The following is a 4,600-nucleotide window of genomic DNA, read 5'->3' on the forward strand; positions in this document are numbered from 1 at the left end:
TTAGCCAGGCATGGTGACAGGCAGCTGTAATCCCAGCTACTCCAGACACTGAGGCAAGAGAATCACTTGAACCCGGGAGATGAAGGTTGCAGTGAGCTGAGTACACACCACTGCATTCCAGCCTGGGCAACAAGAGCGAAACACTGAAGAGAAAAAAAAAAAAAAAGAAGGAAGGGAAGGAAAGGAAGCAAGGAAGGGAGGAAAGGAGGGAGGGAGGAAGGGGGAGAGAGAGAGATTGCAAGAGAGAAAGAGAAAAAGAAAGAAAGAGTTATCACAGATTTCGTTCCAAGCAACAGATGCCACCTCAGGGGCAGAAAGGGAACTTATTGAGAGGAGTTGGGGTCGCTCACAGAATCCCAGGAGTGAACTGGGGAATCAGGATTGGAAAGTGAGCAGGAAGGATCCTGGCAGCTGGCCAGCAATGGTAACCCAGCCACAGTGACACCACAGAACCGGTCTGATGAGGCCATGCTGGTGATGGCCACTGGACACTGTAGTTGTCTTGCTGCCTCTGCTGCCCCAGAAATAGGATATGGCTGCTCTTCTCATTCACTGTTGCTGGTAATAAATCACTTAACAACTTAGCCGCAAATGACAGCAATCATTGCATTAAGTCTCATGGTTGTTGTGGGCTGGGATTTGAAGAAAGGTGTGGCTGGTTTGTTTGGCTTAGGATGCAAACAAATGGTGCAATCAGTGATGCCGGCCGCAGGGTGGCTGGGGGTGCTGGACAGGTGGGCATCTCTCTGTGGTCTTAGGGCCTCCCCCACCATGTGGTCTCTGCACTGGCCAGGTTGGGCTTCCCCACAGCATGGCTGCCTCAAGGTAGTCAGACTTTACATGGCCGCTGAAGACCTAGGCAGAACCTGCATGGCCTTTTCTAGCTCATTTTGGGAGTTCCGCAACTTCACTTCAGCTGAATTCTGTTGGTTGCATGCAAGTCACCAGACTACGCAGATTTGAGAGGAGGGTGACATAGACCCCACCTCTTGATGGAAAGAGTATCAAGCTCTGATTGTAGAAACACATGTGGGATGAAAGAGACTGTTGCAACATGGTGAAACCCCATTTCTACAAAAGAAAAAAAAAATTAACTAGGAGTGGTGGCGCACACCTGTACTCACAGCTACCCAGGAGGCTGAGGTGAGAGGATCACTTGAGCCCTGGAGGACGAAGCTGCAGTGAGCCATGATCATGCCATTGCACTCCAACCTGGGTGACAGAGCAAGACCCTGTCTCAAAAAGAAAAAAGAAAGAGAGTGTTGTAGCCGTCTTTGGAAAATAGAATCTGTCCCAGCTGCCATGTGTGGCTGGAAGAGATGGCCAATTCCTGATATTCAAAAGTGTGGAAGTATTTGCCAAGTGTGGAAGGATTTGCCAAGCTTAAGTCACCTTAGCTCCAACAGATGCAGGAAAGCAAACATCCATTCTTGTTGGCTTCAACAGACAGTAGGCTTTCAGACAGTAGGAATTTCCTTAAATGTGGGAAGGGACTGCACATGCTAGGTAATCCTTCCCCAAAAATATCTACTATAGCCTGCTCCTTTGGTTTTTTTTTTGTTGTTGTTATTGTGTTTTGTTTTTGAGACAAGGTCTCACTCTTTCACCCAGGCTGGAGTGCAGTAGCACGATCTTGGTTCATTGCAGCCTTGACCTCCCCAATTCAAGCGATCATCCCACCTCAGCCTCCCAAGTAGTTGGGACTACAGGCACACACATCCACACCCTGTTAATATGTATTTTCTGTGGAGACAGGGTTTCACCAGGTTGCCCAGGCTGGTTCCAAATTCCTAGGTTCAAGCAATCCGCCTCCCTCAGCCTCCCAAAGTGCTGGGATTGCAGGTATGAGCCACTTTACCTGGCTTTGAATGTTCAATATCAATAGACCCTTTGCAGAAGTTCTTATCGAAACTCTCCCTGCACAACCATCTCTCGTTGTACAATCAAAAACGCATTCACGCTGCCACCCAAGACAAAACATTTCAATAGTTCCATTTTCCAGATCTGAGACTGGAATCAGGGAAGAACCATTCCCCTCCAAATGTGTCATTCTCCCCACATTCCACAAGCTGTGAGCTAGTTTTAAAGTTAATCGTCACACACTGTGCGAAAAATAATGGGAAAAAGGTCAAGAAAAGATAAGTCAGCCGGGCACTGTGGCTCCCGCCTGTAATCCCAACATTTTGGGAGGCTGAGACTGGTGGATCATCTGAGGTAAGGGGTTCGAAACCAGCCTGGCCAACATGGCGGAACCCTGTCTGTACTAAAAATACAAAATTAGCCAGGCGTGGTGGTGTATGCTTGTAATCCCAGCTACTTGGGAGGCTGAGGCAGGAGAATCGCTTGAACCTGGGAGGTGGAGGTTGCCGTGAGCTGAGATCGTGCCATTGCACTCCAGCCTGGGCAACAAGAGTGAAACTCCGTCTCAAAAACAATGAAAAGGTAAGTCTGGCCAACCGTGGTGGCCCACACCTGTAATCCCAGCACTCTGGGAGGCCGAGGCAGGAGGATTGCTTAAGCCCAGAGTTTCAGAAAACATAAGCCTTGTTACTTAAAATATATGAGGATATACACCTGCGACAGCATGGATGGAATTAGAACTTTTTTTTCTTTTGTTTCTTTTTTTTTTTTTTTTTGAGACAGAGTCTCGCTCGTCACCCAGGCTGGAGTGCAGTGGCCTGGGTTCACGCCATTCTCCTGCCTCAGCCTCCCGAGTAGCTGGGACTACAGGTGCCCGCCACCATGCCAGGCTAATTTTTTGTATTTTTATAGAGACGGGATTTCACCATGTTAGCCAGGATGGTCTTGATCTCCTGACCTCGTGATCCACCCGCCTCGCCTCCCAAAGTGCTGGGATTACAGGCGTAAGCCACCGCGCCTGGCATTTTTGGTTTTTTTTTTTGAGACCTAGTCTCGCTCTGTCACCCAGGCTGGGGTGCAGTAATGCAATCTAAGCGCACTGCAACCTCCACCTCCTAGGTTCAAGCAAATCTCCTGCCTCAGCCTCCTGAGTAGCTGGGATTATAGGCGCGCGCCACCATGTCTGGCTAATTTTTGTATTTTTAGTAGAGACGAGGTTTCACCATGTTAGCCAGGCTGGTCTCAAACTCCTGATCTCGCGATCCGCCCATCTCAGCCCCCCAAAATGCTGGGATTACAGGCATGAGGCACCATGCCCGGCCTTAGAACTTTATTTAATTCAGTCCACAAATATTTACTCATCTCCTCTTCATGCCAAGCACTGTTCTAGACACTGGAGATAACAGTGGTGAACAAAAGAAAGTTACTGTTCTCTTGCACTTTAAATTCTGGACAAGATTAACAATAACAAATAACTAACTATAATTTATCTGACAGCAATAAATGCTACCAAGGAAAATGTAAGATAAGATAAATAAGGAATGGCTGATATAAAAGGAGTTGCCATTATATCTTATTTTATTTTATTTTTATTTTTATTTTTATTTGAGACAGGGTCTCACTCTGTCACCTAAACTGGAGTGCAGTGGCACAATCACGGCTCACTGCAGCTCTGACCCCCCCTGGCTCAAGCAATCCTCACACCTCAGCGTCCCGTTTAGCTGGGACTACAGGCATGCACCACCACGCCCAGTTAATTTTTTGTTGTTGTTGCTTTTTTTTAAGACAAAGTCTCGCTCTTGTCCCCCAGGCTGGAGTACAATGGCGCGATCTTGGCTCACTGCAACCTCCGCCTCCCGGGTTCAAGCAATTCTCCTGCCTCAACCTCCCGAGTAACTGGGATTACAGGCACCTGCCACAACGGCTGTTTAATTTTTGTATTTTAAGTAGAGAGGGGGTTTCACCATGTTGGCCAGGCTGATCTCGAACTCCTGACCTCAGGTGATCCACCCACCTCGGCCTCCCAGAGTGCTGGGATTACAAGCGTGAGCCACCATGCCTGGCCATTTTTGTATTTTTTGTAGAGACCGGGTTTCGCTATGTTGCCCAAGCTGGTCTCAAAGTCCCGGGCTCAAGCAGTCCTCCCGCCTCAGGCTCCCAAATTGCTGGGATTACAGACATGAGTCCCTGCGGCTGACCTGGACCTCAGCTTTTACCCTAAGTGAGGCAGAAGTCATGGGACGACCCTGGGGCAGAAGAGTGACATGAGTTGACTCATATTTAAAAGGAATCCCTCAGGCTGTTTTGTGAGAATAAATTACAGGCGACAAAGGCAGATGATGGTACAAGACTAGTTTCTGCAAGTCTCCAAGGGGCCATGGCTGCTGTTTTGGTGTTTCTGACTTTTCTCCTTCATACACGTGCCATAGAGTTCTCCTCCCTCACCTAGAACCTCAGATGGTTAGGTTTTTTCTTTCTTTTTTTTTTTTTTTTGAGACAGAATTTCACTCTTGTTGCCCAGGCTGGAGTGCAGTGGTAAGAGATCAGCTCACTGCAACCTCCACCTCCCGGATTCGAGTCATTCTCCTGCCTCAACCTCCCGAGTAGCTGAGATTACAGGCGCACGCCACCATGCCTGGCTAATTTTGTATTTTTAGTAGAGATGCAGTTTCACCACGTTGGTCAGGCTGGTCTCGAACTCCTGACCTCAGGTGATCCACCCACCTCGGCCTCCCAAAGT

The sequence above is a fragment of the Macaca fascicularis genome, chromosome 19 (genome assembly GCF_037993035.2).
Source record: "Macaca fascicularis isolate 582-1 chromosome 19, T2T-MFA8v1.1".
NCBI lineage: Eukaryota > Metazoa > Chordata > Mammalia > Primates > Cercopithecidae > Macaca > Macaca fascicularis.